This window comes from Epinephelus moara, chromosome 3 (assembly GCF_006386435.1).
Source record: "Epinephelus moara isolate mb chromosome 3, YSFRI_EMoa_1.0, whole genome shotgun sequence".
Lineage (NCBI taxonomy): Eukaryota > Metazoa > Chordata > Actinopteri > Perciformes > Serranidae > Epinephelus > Epinephelus moara.
In genome coordinates this window covers 25,578,985-25,599,932 of record NC_065508.1, presented here as the reverse complement: position 1 = coordinate 25,599,932, position 20,948 = coordinate 25,578,985, and the positions used below count along the sequence as shown (strand labels likewise).

The window sequence follows — 20,948 nt, the reverse complement described above, 5'->3', positions numbered from 1 at the left end:
ATGTGCGTAGCATTTGGCCACCCTCCTGCTGTCTCAGCCTACTCTTTATTGCACCAGGTATAGCAAAGAGAAATGCCTTTTGCAGAGATTATTTTTGCATCACTGTTGCATTGCCATGCTCCAGCATAGTGTAGGTGTGATGATAGCTGTTGAAATGTATCTTTTCAATGCGCAAAGGGATTTTACCGTTTTAAATTATAGCATAAATGGGTGCTGTCAAGAACAATAACTATCAGATTGTGTGCATTTGCCACAGGAAATCTGTTAGTCAAGGTTATAATGACTGACTAACCTAAATGCCTCAATAAACAGAGGGAGTCATGGGGATAAGAAATGCAAAATACCGAGATCAGACAAGGCTGCAGGGATGCAAGAGGAGTAAACATCAAAGATGATAAAAAAATAAGGTCTTGGATGCCACTACGCTGGAAGATCGTACGTACTGTAAGCTAAGAAGGTCTGACAGCAACAGCATGGTCACCTTTGGTCTTTAACCTTGACACAGAAACTGTCNGGATGCAAGAGGAGTAAACGTCAAAGATGATAAAAAAATAAGGTCTTGGATGCCACTACGCTGGAAGATCGTATGTACTGTAAGCTAAGAAGGTCTGACAGCAACAGCATGGTCACCTTTGGTCTTTAACCTTGACACAGACAGCATGGTCACCTTTGGTCTTTAACCTTGACACAGAAACTGTCAGGAGGCTCCTGTCTGAGGAGTTTTGTCATAAAGTTCAGAGACAACTTGGCGCCAGGTCATTCAAAGACTAAAAACATTAGCAGCTCTAAAAATCAATGAGAAACAAGCATCCAGTGACAAGATGCCAAAGCAGAGGACACATGGTCCTGTCTATTGGTTTTCATCAAAAGCCTCGCTGCAGCATTTGTCACATAGCAGCTTCAAGGCTAAGACAGATAAAGAAGGCATTGCGGTGTCGGAGTGGTCATTGTGTGCGTCAAGAATGCTATTACGGTATCATTTAAAGGTCATATATTTTAATCTCAACCACAAAATGGACACACCTAACAGAGAGGTGAGAAAAGAAACATGGCTTTCTCAAATTTCCTGGCCCTGCAAGCGCTTTTATCAAGAGACAGTGCTACTTTATAACATTTGATAGACCGCGAAAGTGCACTGTGGATGCAATATACCTCAACAAAATATCATTCGTATATCTGAGGTATACCTGGTTGGTACCATCCAGGCAGAGGAGCTTTTATTAAGAGTATATTCCAGTGCCATGCACATTAAAGACTGCAGTTTCTAATGCATTAACAGCACCTGTGTAAGACCTTTACAACAGCTATCGGGCATACCTATGAATACTGATTCAATCCTTAAAACTGGGGCCGTGCAAAGACTTTTTCATCTCCTTGAATGAAAATAAATTCAGCTGCTGTCAGTGTAGTGTTAGTTTGTCCTTCTTTCTGCTCAACAGCGCAAGTTCAAGAGGCGGATAGAAGCTGATCTTTATATTAAACAGAATGTCTAACTATATCTTAAGTAATTTAGTGTGCACGGATGTAAAAAGCTAACTACGCCACAGCTGCAACAACCCCTCAGACAAAAAGGCTGAAAGGATGACACTTCTCTGCAATCAGCAGGGATGGCATCCTCATGTCACTGAGCCGGACAGTCGGGCCTTGGCTTCGCCTCGATACATATCCATGAACATCACGAACAGGCGAAGGGACAACTTTGTCGGACTCTGACACCGACCTTAAACGAGTTTGACTTCACGCCAAGAATGTGAACACAGTCCTCTGTGAGGAAAGGATGACTTGCAGCAGGGACTCTGTCCTCCTGTAAGACCTGTCACAGGTTTACCCTGGAGAGCATGGCCTTTTCCAGCACTGTTACACAAGCTACGACAACCCAGGGACAGGGAAGCAGCATTACACCAGGTGTGTTTGGTAAACTAACATTATCTATTATCAAGGAGCTTAGATAATTGATACAGACAGAAATATGTGAGGAAGACTTCAGGGGAAAAGAGCTTGTGGGTGCTGTTTAAATCAAGGAAAAGAGGACCGTTAAAGTGAGAGCTACAATAACTTTTCCTAAGAGACACCAAAAATGGAAAGAACACCTCAATATCTGACCTTACCTGATAGGACACAAAAAAAAAACCAGACAAAGCAGCAACTTCTCGATCAAGTATCATAATATAATCAGTTATTAAAACTATATAAACCCGACCCAGTCCCTGGGTAGGTTCTGAGTACCTCAGTCCAAGTTAACACAGTAGTTAACATCTACTAACTCTGAGACGACGAGAGGCATGTTGGCAAGCTGAAAACCCCCAGCTGTGCTGAGTGTCAAGCTGGCCAAGCATTTGTAACTCCTTGGTCCTCAAATTGCATCCTCTGGCCTGGAGAGGCGGACCGGGTGCCGCTCCAATTAGGATCCCCGGCTTGTCAGGCAGGAAGTGAGGAGTGGGGATGGAACATCTCAGCAGGTGGAACAAATCTCAAGCACATCCTACTCAGCATACACATCAAAACACTACAAGTAGGGTAAAACACATGGAGGGGGCATTGGCTGTGGCTGTAACTGTCTCTCGTTCTCTCCATCTATATATTGGATAGATATAGAGGGCCAGAGAGTAATGCAGTAATATAATATAATGCATTTTTTGAACTATATCAAGATGACATCATGTATTTGAGACACAATTCATGATTGTACATTTTTTAGGGCTGCAACCAACATTTATTCCCATTAACAATTAATCTTCTGATTATTTCCTTGATTAAACTTGGTTTAGAAACATCCAAAAATGCCAATCTCATATTCTAGAGTACAAGATGACATCATTCATTTTCTTGATTCGTCTGACCAACAGTCAAAACCCAAAAAGACCAAGAACAACACTAAATCTTTGATTGCCTGGGTCCAGACCTTTGAATCTGTCCACTCTTCTGAGTACAAGTTGATTGATTCATTTGGCAACGTGACATTAAACAATAGTTTCTCAGTTAGAATAAAAAAAGAACAATGAGCGCCGCGGGGGAACTCGCTTTGCCAGGTGCAGGAATGCCGTTGTCAAGAGGTGTGCCAGAACCAATGAGAAGTAATAACAATGGTGAGTACAATAGACAAGATAAACATCACCATCAATGCTGTTCTGATATCCCACAACATCAGAGCATTATTTTGCTCTGCTCTAGTCTTTAAACCCCAACAAAACAGGTATGTTGGCATGACTATGCATCACTGTGGGTTTAAAATGATAGTAGATACAGGCTCATGTGTTGGTCTGTAGTGATTGGTTAGGGAAATTCCCCTCCCCCATGGAAATTGGTAGAGTGGATGCTAGGGCTGCACCCCAGTGGTCAACCGAACGTTAGTCGACCAGAAAGGTCATTAGTCGGCAAAATTGCATTGGTGACAGGAAAAAACAAAATAACTTGAAACTCTATTAGGAGCTGCGCCTTGTCAAAATACATCAAAACCTATATGACTGGACCATGTGGGAATTTAATTTGAAAGGACAGACACAGGAAGAGGCCACGCTCAGCAGTCAGACAGGAGTCACGTTACAAACCAATCACAGCCGACAGATATCTTTCCCTTCTTCTGTAAATATTCAGTCTGATAAAAACAGAAAAGGTAATTTTTGTACACATCTGTCCCATGGACAATAGGCCTACACACTTATAAACAGCGCCTGGAAGAAGATCAGCTCTGCACTCAGGATTTCAGGTAAATAGGCTATATGATACTTGTTTAGGTTGCAACTCAACCTCAGACACTCTTGAAAGCTGCCACAAAAAAGGCGCAAGAGTAGCACCCAGCACCCGACCTCCCGTTTTCCAGGTGGTTAAAGATGCGGCATGTGTACGGCCCCTAATTTCCAGGGCTGGTACCTGCGGTTATTCCACAGGCTAGTTAATAACATGTCGGGCAGGAAATCCAAAGTGTGGGATCATTTTGAGAAGGTGAAGGACGAACCCAAGGTGATATGTAAACTCATCTTCATTGGTCGACTACAAACATGACGTATCATCTGAAACATGGAAGTAGCTACATGCCCATTAGCCCACAGCGTCATTAACAGGCGGCTCGCTCAGTGTGTGACGTGCACTTGTAGATAAAATATAGGCCTATATTAATGAAGGTTCATTAGTACGCTTTTGTATTTCTCTGTAATGTAGCACAGTGTTAACAATGTTACTGATACTATTCTTTCTCACACCTTCAACTCAAACCATTGTGTTGCCCCGCCAAAAATATATAATTTAATAATTAAATTAATATCATAAACATGCGGGGGACTAGTTGACTAATGGGCCTAAATGATGACTATTGGTTGTTCCTTCATTTTTTACCATCTGTTGTTGTTTACAGTTGGCCATGTTTACTTTTTCTGGTCAATCACTTATCTGCACTGGCCATATCAAGTTATCTAGTGAATCATTTATGGCCTTCGATCAATGCTGTTTCGGTCAGTTCATGTTCCTCCCCATAATGCATAATGTGTATGTTTATTTATTCCAAATTCCTAAACTCAGATTGATCAGTTTTCCCTCACATTTCAAATGAACTATTAATGCACTGTAGTTGTGTTGTTCACATTCCTGCATTTCAAGGTGCCAAAAGTATTTGAATGACAGGGGTGGTTTGTTTACTCAGATCCAGTAACCTTGTAATGGCCTTATAAAAATTCAGCACCAAGCTGGATATAAAGCCTAATTAACATATAAAAGTGAATTCAAATGTGCTGTTATTTCCTGTTTTAATATTGCCTGTTCCTGTTGGCTGTCTCCATGCTACTGCTCCTGTTTTCAATGTAGCAGACTCAAAATTACCCAGCAGGTGCACACACACTAAAACTTGAACAACCCAGTGCTGTGTGTCGAGTAACGGTCAGGGTTTTCAAGAAGTACGTTTGCAAGTTTTCAATTATGGATGAGGAAGGAAAGAAAAAAGCAGGACAGCCTTAGTGAATACAAACTGCAAGGGAACTGTTGTCAGAGTCCTACTGTACAGGCCTTGAAGTCTTATGAAAGAAAGTGCATGAAAATAAATTGGTTCGCACCCAGGCAACACATCAATTCTAAGCCAGTGTCCATGCTGCTAATGGCCAATAATTAACAAATGACAGAAACAATGACTCAGTTATTAAAATTGCCATCAATTATTTTCAAGTGATTGACTAATTAAATAATCCATTGTTTCTGCTGTCGTCTAATCAGCCTGAGTTTTCTATTGATTGGTGATTTTGTGTGTGAGTGTAAAGTCATTTCTTGGTGGTATTGTTTTGTGATAAAGAGTGTGAAAACATGAGAGCACTGAGGCCTGACATTAACAGTGGACTCTGCACCAGGTTTCCATTGCAACATGATACAGGCTGGTAGGCCATCGAATCCTTAATACACTGCAGAACCTCCTGAAACAGCCCAGTTACCAGAAGAAATTGTTTGCATTATGTTCCTGCAAACCATGGATCTGTAACATTTATACATTTCATACACAGCATATCAACATTTCTACGGTGAGGTAGTTCTGATTACATGTATATAAGCTGAATTTGTCATAGACAGGTGGAAGGGATGGTGGATGGTGTGAAACTGACTTGACATACCAAGCTGACAGTTGGCTGTGGATCAAAGCTGGCGTCTTGGTGAGCGTCTGCGGCCCTCATCGGTGTCGCGTGTCCCACATCGTTGGCCCTTGTCGGTGCTAGTTGGCATTTTTTCCACAAATTCAGTGTGTTGAATCAGCATCAGCACAGCAGAGGTCGTCTGCAAATGAAATCACTCTGATTCAGTTCAGCCCGGCTGCAGCTGGGGGAAATTTTCCTTGAGGGATTTCTGCCCGAATGGGACCTCTCGGTCAAGGTTAGGGAATAAGTCATGGTTTGATTTAAAATGAATAGACTTGTGTCAGAAAGGGCTGTCTGGGAGAAAGCCGACAAGGAAAACTTTCATGTGCAGTTCAGCACACGGGAAGAGAAACGTAGGTGAGAAATGTAAACAGAGCTAAAGTCGAGAGAGAGGGAGGTCGAAACAAACTTGTTGTATGAGGTAAGATTGTTTTTCTTCAGCTGTTGAGCTCTTTAGCAGAAACGTTTCTTGATGGTTTGTGTTATTGTTCAATGGCGCATGGTAAATATGCTCTGTTCTTTCAACAGTGGATTGTGTTGTTAATGTGCTAACTGGCTAACTAGCGTCAAGGCGGTCCTCCAGTTTCCGTTTTTGAATGACAAATTACAGACAGACGCCATCTGCTGGTATGGGGGGGTATGTCCTCTCACGCAGGCGCAGAACATACAAGCTTGTACTGTCAGTTTAGTGTGTACATGTGTAACTTTTGGGCCAAGGAGGCCTGCTAGTTCTGTGATGTCGGTTTGGTGTGGCCTTAAGAGAGATGGGTGCCAAACAGCAGACCCTTGCAGACTACTATCCAGACCAACAAACAACAAAACCAGGTGTGTTTGAGCAAAACATAACACCATTTCCAGCCGCAGTTGTGGCACCAAACCCGGGACTTTAAAGCAAGTCATCGTGGCATTTCTAGCCACGACTGAGGCACCAAAACTGGGTGTTATTTTGCACGGCTGCAGCATTTTCAGTCGTAGTTGTAGTGACAAAACTAGGGACATTCTAGAAAGAAATAGTGACATTTCCAGTTGCAATTGTAGCACCAAAACCAGGTGTTATTTAGCAAGACATCGGCACATTTCCAGCCGCAATTGTGGCACCAAACTGGGGACTTTTAAGCAAGACATCGTGGCATTTCCAGCCATGACTGAGGCACCAAGATTTGGTGTTATTTAATGAAGCTGCAGCATTTCCAGCTGTAGTTGTAGTGACAAAACTGTGGACTTTTAATAAGTAATCTTGGCATTTGCAGTTGCATTTGTGGCACCAAAAACAGGTGTTCTTTAGCAAGATTGCAGCATTTCCAGCTGCAATTGTGGCAGCAAAACAGAACATTTTTTAGCGAGACCGCAGCATTTTCAGGGGTAGATAAAGCGACAAAAGTGGGGACTTTTTAGCAAGACATTTTGGCATTTCTAGCCATGACTGAGGCACCAAAACTGAGTGTTATTCAGCAAGGCTGCAGCATTTCCAGTTGCAGTTATAATTACAAAACTGGGGACATTTAAGAAAGAAATCGTGACATTTCCAGTTGCTGTTGTGGACCCAAAACCAGGTGGTTTTTAGCAAGGCATCGCCACATTTCCAGCCGCAATTGTGGCACCAAACTGGGGACTTTTAAGCAAGACATGGTGGCATTTCTAGCCACGATTGAGGCACCAAAACTGGGTGTTATTTAGCAAGGCTGCAGCATTTCCAGTCACAGACGTAGTGACAAAACTGGGGACAATTCAGAAATAAATCGGGACATTTCCAGTTGCAATTGTGGACCCAAAACCAGGTGTTTTTTAGCAAGACATCGCCACATTTCATACCGCAATTGTGGCACCAAAGTGGGGACTTTTAAGCAAGACATCATGGCATTTCTAGTCATGACTGAAGCACCAAAACTGGGTGTTTTTGCAAGACAAAACAGCGAGACCGCAGCATTTTCAGGGGTGGTTGCAGCGACAAAAGAGAGGACTTTTTAGCAAGACATTTTGGCATTTCCAGCTGCGATTGTGGCACTAAAAACCGTGTGTTTTTGCAAGACAAAGTCAAAACATAGTGTTTTCAAAAAGTGTGTGTCGAAAGATAACCACACGTTAACCGCACTGTTGTTCACATGTAAAGGAACAGTTAGTTTTATTTATCTGCTATGAAACATACAAACATTACATATTTGTGGTTTGCATTTATTGAGGTGATTGGGTTGCCTGAAAAATACACTTCCCTTACATCACCTTTTTTGATCGGCATGGGACTACTCTGTAATTAAAAATTAAGTACCCCAGTGCATACTCTCACCATGTTTTCGACAGGGAATGTCAGAGTGTATGTTGTTAAATCACTATGTGGATCCCAGCAGCACTCCATGTGGCTCTTTTCTTCTGAGGCACAGAACTCTGAAACATTCACGTCTTTGAACTCATCGGAGGGAATAATAAGAACATTATATTCACGGTGAGAAGTGCCTCGGGAATTGAAAGTACTCGCCACTTTGTTGGGAGCATCGGCTGCCGTTTATTTTGAGACCAGACTGTGATCTTACTAGTTTACTGTATATAAGTGGCACCAAAATAAATGAAAGCTACCCTGCCTTTCAAAGGCAGATGGAGAAAAAACAAAAACAAATACTAGGTGCACTCGGTGATGATTTTTTGTACAAAGCCTTCACTGTGAGACACATTTTCAATCAATCAATCAATCAATCAAACTTTATTTATATAGCGCCTTTCATACATCAAAATGCAACCCCAAAGCGCATATTTTGAAGATATGATTTGAAGCGGGTGCTTTGAAAGTAATTGGTTACTTTTAATTAAGACTAACTTTGTAAAGTAACTAGTGTCTTTTGCATTAATAGAAGTAAAGAGTCTATTTAGCTTGTCAAAACTTTAATTTCACAATCCCTAACCTGTATTGACGCACCATTTTCCTAACATTGATTCTTATTAGTACTGTTGTGTCCTCAATGAATGTTAGAAGTTACCAACAAGCTCAAACAGAGTCACAGCATCTGGGCTTATTTTTTAGATTCTCCTCATAAATATTAAGACTGGTACGTTATCGATTAACTCAAAATATGGTGTTTTTAAGAATTAGTTATAAAATAGTTTACAAAATAGCTCATACTTATAATTGCTATGCTTGTTTATAAGTTTAAATCTGGCCCTTTAAAATTGTCCAAGCCAGTTGTGTCAGACATAAGTGAGGCCTGCTGTGAATTTGGAGTCAATAAAAAAATTGTGTCACAGCTGTTGGTTAGGAAATCAATTCACTGAACAATTAAGTCACTTCCACTACAGATCAACACATTGGTAGGACTGAAGTTCAGGCTGAAGATAGCTGGGTGACATAAAGTCAGATAGCTGTGCTATTGTGTGATGATGAATGCAGGACTGCACAATTATTGGCCAAATGATAATCACAATTATTTTGATCAATATTAGGATTACAACTGACCCTTTGCTAAATCCCGCCCCGAGATGCAGACTGGCCAATCATAACGTAGCATCAGGCCGGCTCAGACCAGGGTCAACAACACAACTGTGCTCCATTGACTCTAACGCAATCGTTTCAGATTTCCTTCATTTTCAGGCTGGTTTTGTGGATTTGGAGCTAAATGTTGTGCCTGGGGCACGTCGTGTATTAATGATACTCATTACCTGGAGAGGCTGGAAAAAGACATACGTTTCTTCCCTGTTCCAAAACCAAAATCAAATGAAAAGTGTAGGGTTAGCTAGCTAGCTACTGAAGATATAGCCTACTGAATGTATACACATGCTGCTTTTGCTTTTTAATGATTATAACAGTGAAACAAAGACCGACCCTGCTGTACAGGAACCAGTGAAGGGAAGCAGGGACACTTTGCTGATATTCAACCAGCTCTGTGTCATCACCGTTCATCTGCACACACTGCGATGCCACACAGCTGGTTCAATATCAGCAAAGTTTCCCTTTATATTCATTGTCTTGTGTGGCGATCAGCAGTGATGTGGTGGTTCACTTTTACACTGTGATCTGTAGCCTATAGTTCGGCTTTAGCTTCTAACTATCTTTGTCTTTTTAACCTGTTGTTGCTGCTGAGTCAGTTTGACATCCTGGATATATCCTTCACACACAGACTGTAGACCCCTCTGTCTGCTTCTCTCTGGAATCACTGTTTCATTTTTACAAAAATATGATAATATTTCTTCAGAGAGTGCAGTTAGTTACAGTGTGGGCTCCATGCTTACTCTGACAGCTTGTCGGACCATCACAAAGGGGTGGGGCTTAGCGAAAGGTCAATTATATATCATGGTTATTAGTTGATTTTAGGGACAAAACATTTTGTTGCACTTCACATTTAATAAATAAACAACACTGCTGTCACTTACATATTGTGTTACATTCCTGCCAATGTACTAATATTTGCATCACAATAAGACTGATGCTTATTCACAGTGAATCTCCTAGAAGCAAAAAAAAGTAAATAAAATTGTGCCCAAAACAAAAGGCTAACTAAAATAAATATGCAGTAACAGAATGCAACCAAATGAAAACACTGGACATACATCTTCAACCAAATGGAATGTGACTACATTGGTTTAGCCTGTCTGACAGCTCGATAGATACAGTATCGTCCTGTTACTGAAATCTAGGCTGATACTGGACAAGGAGGAGATTCAGACACTATTCTACTTGGCCTTCATGCAGTCATTATTATGCAGACTTTTGTGCTTCTTCAGGTGGTTGTACAAGTTTGCTGTGTTGCTTTGTGGCACAGACACAAGTCTCATACATTCTTTGAATATGATTTGCTCTTGCTTAACATCATTTAGCCTAAAGCCAAAATGCAGATGGTGATGCATTTTGAGGGACTAGCTCTTTGCTTTCTGCTCCAGACATTTGATTTTTATTTTGCTCATTTGCCCTCTGTTGTATTTTACTCTTCTGCTCAGGACTGCAGCTGCAACATTCAAGAAAGATTTTCACAGGCTGTTGCTGCCACATACAGCGGCAGCTCCCCAGAAGTGGAGGTTGGCTGTAAGTATAGAAGGAGCTTGATTTGGCATGTGAAGTTTATAAGTCAAGCATGCATTTTAAACATCAATGTTGGAGCTGATCATGTTTATTTAATTGTATGAAGGCAAATTCATGATAGAAATTAATATTTGATTAATTGTGCAGCCCTAGGAGGTTGAATCAATACTGAGTGAGCTATGATGTAATTACTTGTAAGTTAAGTCCACTTCAGTCTAATAGCATGTTGCACTGTATTTACATACTCTTTATGTGATTTGATTGGTGTATATATAAATCAAATATAACAATTAAATTATAGTTTCCCACAGTCACATTTATGTCTGATTGCACCACAACAAATTTGTGTCACTGCCTCATTTGTAGCCAGAGACTCAGTAGCGTGTGCCCAGATTGCAGAAGCACTGGAGCTTTTTCAGCATCACACTCCATTTCTGCATGAAACAGAGTAGCATAAACAGTGCTTAACTGAGACTAGCTCAGCCTGCTGCAGTCAGTCAGTCAGTCACACTTGTTGTAGTTGTGTTCGTAACAGCCTCTGCCCAACCAGCAAACTCCACCAGAGTGATAACTTGCTGCGCCAGCAGTCAAAGCTGCTTTGATCACCAGAATCACTCTCACCACAGTCTGTCAGCCTGTGCAGCAGCAGCCCACACACAGCACCCAGAATTACGCCCTGTCACAGACACTCAGGCACACTTGCCACAGTTGGGCTAACGCAGCCACAGACCAAGTAGCCAGCTGCACCGGGCTGGTGTTTGCCGTGATCTGACATGATTTTAGCCAAGGTTGCACTCGCCCTCACTGCGTTCAGCATCACTCTCGCCAGAGACGTGCTTACCTCAGCCACAATCAGTCATGCTCACTGGAGTGCTACACAGCCTGAGCAGCTGGCGCTGTACGCTACATGAGACCAAGCAGCCATAGTTGGAGTCACACTTGCCAGAGGCACCCTCACAGCTGCCATCATTCACACTAAGTGGGATCCTACTGGCCACACAAAAAGACCCAGTAAACATCTCATCCACAGAGACTCACAGCAGGACCCAGCGCTGATCACAGACCTGTTCAAACTCACACTCACCTCATTCACATCGGAGGGAAAGCTGATTATTATCTAGAACCAGGCAATGATAACTCACAATGGTAGAGGATACCCGAAAAGCTATGAATTTATTTACTTACCAACACAATCGTGGATCAAATTTAAATATATCTTCTATCCATCTGTGTGGTGTGATAAGAAGGCACAGTAATGAAACTAGATGTGTTCGCCTTGATTTGTGGGACTCACATGTGCAGCGTAAGGTCTTTTTTGAGGCACAGTATCTGCTCTTGAGATAAGATGAAATATTTCTTGCAAGTCTAATGTATTTTAGGGAAGAACACCATCAGTAATATCCCTCTGTGTTATACAGGGGAAATGGGTGGCCAGCTCTCGCCTGTGGCACACACGCCTACATATCTGGCTGAGCAGCGATAAGTTAAAATATGAATTGCCTTTTTGAATTCAGTCAAAGGATGGCATTTGTTTAATATATGGACATTTCTAATAACACATATGACACTGACTCACCCATTCAGAGTGCATCCGATTATGCTGATTCTCTGAATTTCAGGGCACTGCATGTTTGAAATGAATTGTATATTTCTGCAAATAGTTGTGAAATATCCAGGGGTAATTTAAGAAACTGGTAAGAAGAAATTCTCACTTTCTGCTGTTGTATTCCATTTTTATTTAATTCCTCATTTCAGTCAAAATGCTGTGCATGCAGGAGGGCAGATTTTTCATAAAACAGCCAAAGTAAAAGGCTGAAAAGTCCCTAATGCTGCCATTGCCCTTGTAATGTTATCAGCAGAATTTTCTTCTCTATAGCAACAGATCAGATTGATTTTCCTGGAAACAAAAAAGCTTGTTGCTTTTGAAAACAGCCACATTCATCTTAAAGTTCCACCCCATAGCTCGTGTTGTTATAGCGCACATCCTTGAATCCTTACATTAAATCCTTGTTTAGATGGGATAGGAAAACAAGACCACTTATTCAACGCAATTTCCGTCTAAGTGGCAAAGACGAGCCTATAGAGCTTCAAGGTGAACCGCAGCATGGATGTTTGATTTATGGTTTAAATTATTCTGTTGGGCCAGTCTAGTGCGTGTGCTGAACTCTCCTGCTCTTTGTATGGCTATTACCCCAGAGTGAAACCTTGCATTCCAATTACAGTTAGGCTATATAGCTGTCATTCATGTTAGTAATGGCTATAGCTTCTACTTAGACCGAATCGCCAGCCTGCCCGTGAATACTTTACCTGTTAGTGTGATCGATAGCTACTGATCAAGCCACTTCAGAGACGCACCCTTAAGTTGGATAGATTCCATGACGTTATATAAAGACCCACTTGACTCTCACAAAAAATAAGCAGGGTGTAATGTGTTGCTTTACTTGATGTTTGGCATTAACAGGATTGGAGTATTTCAAAGACTCATTTGGGACACTGCCATTACTTGATTGATCATGGCTCTTGCAGTCTCTGCTTTGAGTCAATCACACAGCCTTAAAAATATCAATAACCTTATATTAACAAGATAATCATAGGCTGCAGTGGCTCCAAACACTTGTATACCGAGATTAAGTGTCCAATGGACATGCTGAAGATGCAAATGCTGATATTTTTTAACTCAGGATGGCACAAGAACCAATACTTTGGTACCAAGTTGATGCTAAGTTCTAAAAGCTTTTCTCCAGTGCTACACAGTAGGTGCAGGTAATGCAATCATTCCTAACCTGATGGGGCAGCACATACGCCTACAAGTGTTCTAGTCTGCCGGTAAATGCCAAAGGAAGAAGAAGAAGAACGCCCACCAGCACAGCAGAACAACAACAACATGTGGGGGACGGCAAAAAGTGCAGCTGCAGTGACAGCTCTGCCATGACTTGTCAAAAATGAAAGTGCATTTTCCTGAGAGCAGCGTATGTTAATAAATTCATTGCAATGATAGCGCTGTGTATTTACACTACAAACGCCAGCAGCGTGATGAGGCACTGAGCATCTATTCTATGCTGAGAGCTGCACATTTGACATTTTCTGCTCAAGAGCTGAGAAACTTTCAGCTTTGGTTAGAATACTGCACTTGTCACTGTCACCCAGCCATCCAATCACATTGGAGGATACCATACAAAACAGACCAACCCCCACATCTTACATTTATGTATTTTATTCAACCTTTATTTAACCAGGGAGTCCCATTAAGACTGAAAATCTCTTTAACAAGAGAGACCTGGCTGAGGTAGCAGCCAATCAAAACGCATTTAAAAATGCAACAAATACAACATATCATACAAAAATAAAACAGCTTTTCAAACATAGTGGCCTCAAGAAAAACAAGCACTTGTCTCTGTCGCCACATTCTTTATGATGCCCTTAAATTCATCAGTGGATATGAGTGTTCCATGTCCATGGTTCAGAGCAGAAAAATGCAGGGGTCCGTCCCAATACTCACACTTCCCCTCAAAATTGGCCGTAGCTAGGGCTAGGGTGTCCCAAACTTTAGGGAAGTGCTTTTCAGCCCCACTTAATTTGAAGGGCCGTGCGATGCACACTTACAAACCCATCTCAACTGAGGGGACGACTGAATTTCCCAGGATGCATTGCAAAACTATCCAGCCAGGCAAGTTTTCCAGGAAGATGGCAGCCTCCATGAGAAAGCCATCGCACAACTGTAGCACTATTTTCGCAAATAAGCATGCAAAAATTCCAAAATATGTCGGAATGTGTTATGTTTCTGCATATGCATTGTAAGTAAGCGTTGAGTTAGAATATGAACGCTTGAAAATCGCTAATTCACGATGTAGCCGACATGAATATCTTAAAAGTTCTCCGTGAAGCCATTAATGCTGAAGCCTACGTCAACGATACGCGTGATGTAGGTGAACATGTCTGTTACGCTAATTTGCATGAAGTGGCGTCCCAATTCGTAGGTAAAATTCCCTCCCCCTACACACTACCCCTTCATCGTTGAGGGGAATTTATCTGGCGAATGCACTTGACACCAAGGAGTAAGGTTAAGGGAAGAGAATTGGGATTGGCCCCAGTTTTCCCCAGATCTGTTAAAACCTGGGGTCCATTAAAAAGCAACCACCTGGAGAAGCGTAGCTTGTAACTACCAGAGCTGACACACAGAAGGGTGCAGAGGCAGGACGGAAGTTTGCTCAATATTGCTTCATAGATGAAAATATACCAGCGTGTTGTCTGCGAATGGTCAATGACGTCCAACCCACCAAAACATAAAGAATGCAGTGATGAATAAGTGCATTTGCCTTTGTGATAAAGGGTAGAGAAGCATTTTAGACTGAATCAAGGCTACCTAAAATGGAGGAGGTTGCATGCATACATACCAGTGCACATGTAAAAGTGCTGAACAACAATCAAGGACACCTGTGTTTAATATTCTGTAGACCTTAAGGTATGAAATGTTTCTTCACTCACAAAATCTCATGAAACCACATAGACTAGAACTTTGCGCTATGGACGGATCATCAGGGATTACTAATAAAATTGAAATACTCTTTAATCTAACTGTTTTTAATAAAGGAGTGTTTATCTTTTTCACCATGGGACAGAATCGGGGATTGGGAATCAGGGAATTTCATTGATATTGGTATCAGCTACTAAATTTATGGTATCGTGACAAACATAGATGGTACACGATCCATCCAATGGACATTTTACTCAAAGCCACAAATGACAACCTCACACTGGCATTAGAGGAAGTGTAAGGGGATCAACTGTGTCATTGGGTTTCATTCTCTGGGGACCATGAATGTACAAAACGGTGTTGTGAAAAATATTGATTTATCGATACATAGATGCATATTGATTCTGAAAATCTGATTTGGTTTCAATACACGCTTCCTCGCTCTCTTGTCAGTGTTTACTACAGTTACTCTGCTGCTTTCTGCAACACACCAAGGAAAGAATAGTTGGCTTTGTCATGTTAGAGCCTTGTGTTATTTAACTTGTATGCCCTCAGTGTTAGTTTTTCCCTGAGGTGTCCAAAATGGTATTGACTATCAATATTTTTCAAGGTATTGTACTGATTCCAGTTGTCCAGTATTGTGACAACACCAGTCCAAAATGTACTGCGAGTCCATCAGACAGATTCTGAGATATTTCACCAGACAAGTGGAAACTTTGACCTGCTGAGGCTCCGGAGGAAATGTCAGAGGAATAAAGGAGGAATAAGATTTGGACAACACCTGTCATGTCCGTGTATTTTGTTACAGCCCTGATGCAAACTGATATTCGGAGCATTTGATTGATGGCGGTGGCATGGAAGTCCCATCGGAGAACATCCCATGTCACTGGTGCGTCTTCAATCTTAGTGAAACCACAAGACTGAAAGGACAAGATGAAGTTAGACAGATGTTTGCCCCGTGGCCTCTTATCCTTTTTTACCCCGCTCCTCTGATGACTTTTGAGGACTAGCTGTCAGCCTTGTGAATGAATGGACTGTATGGAAATATCAATGCTGTTACATTTTTCAGTCTCATTTCATAACCCAGAGAGCAGTGGCTTTAAGTCAGGGTGGACTATAGGTTAATGGACCAACAATTAAATAATGCTGATGATGTATTGAATTTTTCCTGTGTGGCACAAAATATATCAGGTTGGTTTCAGGGGTAATGACCTTGCAAATCCATTGTAATGTACTGCTTTTTACCTTTTTGGAGCAACCAGGCATTGGAATGCCATTAAATCCTTCACTAATTAGCCAGTCCCACCTATTGGCTATATATAAAAAGAAATGATCTGAGACCTCTGATAACGGAGCCTATACAGTACATTAAATTAATGGTTCATTAGTATAAGAAGTAGATTTCAGAGTGGTTTGGAGGAGCAGTTGGAGGAAGTATTTTTGCATAGTGCCTGAAAACCCCAATGTGACATGGAGGGTTCAGCTCATTAGCAAAACTAGACAGTGTGAAAAGTTTAAATAGCGGAGCCGCCGTTGCTTCTGGGCTCGTCTCAAAATGTCTTGTTAGCAATATACTTTATTGGATACTAAACATAAAAAATGAACAAGAATGTAACCTGTACAAAGTGATTCCTTCATAATTTATTGCTTTTTGGCTCAAAGCCAGTGCTCCTTTGGGAGACAAATTTGACAGAGCAGTGACTCAGCGTCTCGCATAGTGGACAACAGTTTGTTCATTGTCAAGTGATGGATATGTTTTCTCTCAATAAATGACTTTCCACATAATTAGTTTGAGCACATAATGTCATACGTTTTAAATGATTTATTGTGATGATTGCGATTATACTTGTTAGCATATCCTTTTTTTATTTCAAGTTTTAAAGATGGATTTTTATTTAAAATGCTATTTTGGTTCCTTTTGATGAAAGTTCTTTCATATTGATACCCCTTTGACAGCCGCAGGCTGGCTTGGCTTGGCCTGGCTTGGTTTGGGCCGTCAGCCCAGCATAGCAGGGATTTTCATTTCCATTACAACAGGGTTACCTTCCTGAAGGTGTGTCTTAAACTGATGATGGCTTGTCTTGAGTGGTGACGTTTAAAAGCAGCTGGCTGATCCATGGTTAAAGTCCCCTGTTATTTTTGCTGCATGTGTTTTTCCACAGTAGGGCAGGTAAAAGTTTACCTGTTGGAGGTGAGCTGTTTGCAGAGGTGCAGTAAGAGTCTGTTGTCTGCTGCTCTTCATCAACATCTCACTGTGGCTGTTTCTGCTTTCACTTTCCTCCCTACCGTATTATCACACTTGTCCTAATTGAAGAAAAGCTGCTAATAACGTTGCCCTAATTCTGTAATAAACATATTTTAATTCCTTTAGAGTCTTAAAAATAACATTATTTTGTTATATATAAACTTTTATTGTAAAGAACCAAAATAAGGATATGAGTTTTCAAGCAGCAATTTCAAATCAACTGCATACGGCGGATAGCGACAAGAAAACAGTAAATAAAGCAGATATCTAAAGTAAAAACAGGATGCAGGAGAGAAACTAAACTCGAAACCACACAGATTAAGTTAAAAGCTACAAAAATCTTGAGAGCTGAACCCACAGAAACTTTTAAAAACACCTTTCTCTCTGGTCTCCTGCAGACAGCGGTGAGAGTCTAGCAACGTACACGGTAGTGTTGTGTCGTTTGCGAACTAATCGTTCAAAAGAATCAATCTGTTGAGTGAACGCACTGAACTGAATCACTTCTGGAACTGAGTTGTTCATTTCTCAGTTCAGTTGAGCTTAGCAGCGAGCGTGCAGGCCGGGAGTGGAACTGCTGATTCGAACTGCCAGTAGTGGAACTTCCAATTCCGTGCGAACGATGAATCACTCGTGAGTCGTGAGGCAGCCAGGGTGCTGGGAGGGACTGCCTACCGCATGATGAATCACTCGGTGAACAAATCACTAGGTGAACGATGTAACCCCAATCCCTCAGTGATTCAAATCATTTCTTCTCAGTGATACACTTTCATAGGGACCGTTTTCTCCAAGCTAACGGCTAATGTAGCCAGGAGTCAAGCCACATGAACACAATCACACACCTTCCCATTGTTTTAATAGACTTAGTTTCCAAATAAACAAACTTAAAACGTTAGGCTGGCCAGTAATGAGACTCAAGCAGCAGCAGCTCAGCCGTGTCTCAGTTCAGTGAGTCGGACTACGCAGTACACAGTCAGGGCTCCTCCCGTCAAGCACTGAACGATTCGGTGAACTAATCTTTTAATGAACTGATTCTAGTGATTCAGTAACATCTAAAGAACTGCTTTGCCCATCACTAGCACACGGCTTGTTGGGGAGGCAGGGGGTTGTCAGGGGTTGGCTGTGTTTGGCGAGACGTCACTGCTATCTGCTTGAGAGCGGGCGGCCCAACTTTTGGACCTACTCCTAATAAGGTCCATCTTCAGCGCGGCTTAGTGGGGCACCACGCGTCTGAACTTACAATGAAAACAAAAATCGGCACAGCATGACTTTACTCGGCGCAGCCAAGAGTGCCAATGGAAAAAGGGTATGAGCTTTTATTTCAGAAAGCTCATCTCTCCAGGTGTTGAGGCTGCTGAGAAATCAAACAGTTTTGATTGTAATTGATACATGTTTTGGTTTTTACTCATTTTTAATTGATTTTCTCAATACATTTTCTCTTCTGTTTCAAGTCTCTTTCGAGCCTCATGCTTGAGCTATCTTGAGTAATTCCAACTCAACAACAAGCTTTTTGGGGCCAGCAGACCCTCCTGGTCTGAAGTCGCCCGCCATGCATCTCAAAAACTGCATTGTCCCAAGCATCAGACACCAGTGGGATGGCTAAAAACAGCAGAGAACAGCATAGAAAATGAACCAAGTGAGCATTCAGCAGGTTAATCATAAAACAATTACTGCCATGCGAACAAGTGCAGCATGCTGTTACCCATGAATAATGCAAGCACCCCCAGGGCCAATTAGTGGGGGTGCATCATCATTTCAAATGTGATTTCTCAGGTGATAACTTAGATACCATGCCGGTTATTGACAAAACCTGAAGGGATAATGCAGTTTTGCACAAGGTGTGGCCTGGCTCCATGAGGCTTTCAAGCTCGTCTCCATCTGCTGGATCAAATTCCTAAGAGTACTGTATCATCTCATATACCTGGTCTACCCTGTTTCTAGAGCACAGTATAGCCAACAGCAAACTCTTGTTTTTCTCCACTGGCGCATGGTATTACATGCTGTATCCATTGCATGCTTTGCCATGCCACACTCATTTGTATTCCCAAAGCCTCTTCGCAGCAGTAGGTTACTGTGCTGACCCACAGTATCATTCCCTGCACACAAGTGAGCTGTGTCACCATCACTGTGAAGTGACTGGCTAAACATGTCTGCCCATGCAGGCGACAGGGGAGAAGTCTTATTATGTTCAGTTTTGTTGCTGTTTGTTGAGTCACTGTCTTATGAAGTGTAATCTGACTCTAACAGCCCTGTTCCTACTTTCATCTAAAAGATAAGCATCTCACTTTTTTTTCCATTCTCCTTTGCTACACTGAGTGATAATTAACTGTTAATGCAAGTTTTTTTATTGAAGCAGCTGCAGAAATAGTCACAGATTTGGCATAATAAAACTGTTTTGTTTTTTTGTTTTGTTTTGTTTGGATCAGTTTTAAATGTTGCAAAGAATGAAGAGAAGAAAAAAGATACACCATCCGTGAAATGTTGCTTATTTATTTGTGCAAATCTCAAACCTCCAGTGAGAGGTGAAATTTTTTGTGATCAGTTTCTATTGTTTTGTATCTTCAAACAAAAGAAACTAGATAAGTACACTCAGTAGGGTGCAGATCTCCACCAGGCAGCCACCCAACCTGATCGCTGCCACACTAGACAGTTCCAGCAGAGGCACTGCAGTGCGTTTCCGAAATACACGCCTCATCTATTTTTGAAGGAGCTGCAGCGCTTTGTTCAGAGCGAATCAAGTTCTCCTGCTATCAGGCACTGTATGTGAAATATTGACACGATATAATTATGAGGATGATTCATTTCCGTAACCACTTATCCTGTTGGGGGTCGCAGGTGGGCTGGAGCCTATCCTGCTGACATTGGGCGAGAGGCAGGGTACACCCTGGACAGGTCACCAGACTATCACAGGGCTGACACATAGAGACAGACAACCATTCACACTCACATTCACACCTACGGACAATTTAGAGTCACCAATTAACCTGCATGTCTTTGGACTGTGGGAGGAAGCTGGAGTACCTGGAGAAAACCCATGCTGACACGGGGAGAACATGCACACTCCTCACAGGGAGTTTGCACAGGGTTCAAACCAGGAACCCTCTTGATGCGAGGTGACAATGCTAACCACTGTACCACCGTGTCGCCCGTGAGGATAATTGTTTTTCCTAATAACTGAACTCAGCCATAAATCTTTAATTCATGTCATTCATTACTGGACTTTAAACGGTATTAACTTTGTCTGCAGGCGGTAGCTAAACAAAGTTGGAAATAACGACAATAAACCCAATTAAAACAAGCAAAAAAGAAGCAATTCAACGACGTAAACTGTGTACTCACTTATGGTAGAGAGGCAAATATCAAGGAAGAATGACCAAATCAACAAAATCTGCAAGGCTTCAAAATCTGGCCAGCAAAACCCTCCACTTCTGAAACACTTGGTGTGGTATCTGTGTGTGGTAGCACGGTGGATTTGTCCCCTCCGGGCTTCCTCACAGTCCTCACAGCATGTTAGTGTTGTTGTTTTTAGCTGATTTCCAGAAAACTTGCTGCCCCTACTGGCCTGTTCAGAGGCGTGAGGATTCATCAGTCAATGACGATATAATACAGTCAATAAAACAG

General features: G+C 41.8%; 2 protein-coding genes across 4 annotated transcripts in view; one reads left to right on the top strand and one right to left on the bottom strand.

The window, feature by feature from the left end:
• Window positions 1–20,948, bottom strand: part of gabrb4 (gamma-aminobutyric acid type A receptor subunit beta4) — a 344,554-nt gene that overhangs the window by 187,593 nt on the left and 136,013 nt on the right. Inside the window, exon 2 of the mRNA XM_050034395.1 lies at window positions 5,589–5,748. The gene's annotated coding sequence lies outside the window, so the exon portion shown is untranslated. The remainder of the gene's footprint in view (window positions 1–5,588; window positions 5,749–20,948) is intronic.
• gabra3 (gamma-aminobutyric acid type A receptor subunit alpha3) overlaps window positions 1–20,948 on the top strand; it is a 148,831-nt gene that overhangs the window by 8,232 nt on the left and 119,651 nt on the right. For 2 of the 3 annotated variants that reach the window (XM_050034423.1, XM_050034407.1), the window contains exon 2: window positions 10,530–10,614. The exons of the other annotated variant lie outside the window; for it this stretch is intronic. The gene's annotated coding sequence lies outside the window, so the exon portion shown is untranslated. The remainder of the gene's footprint in view (window positions 1–10,529; window positions 10,615–20,948) is intronic. 3 annotated transcript variants of the gene reach the window in all.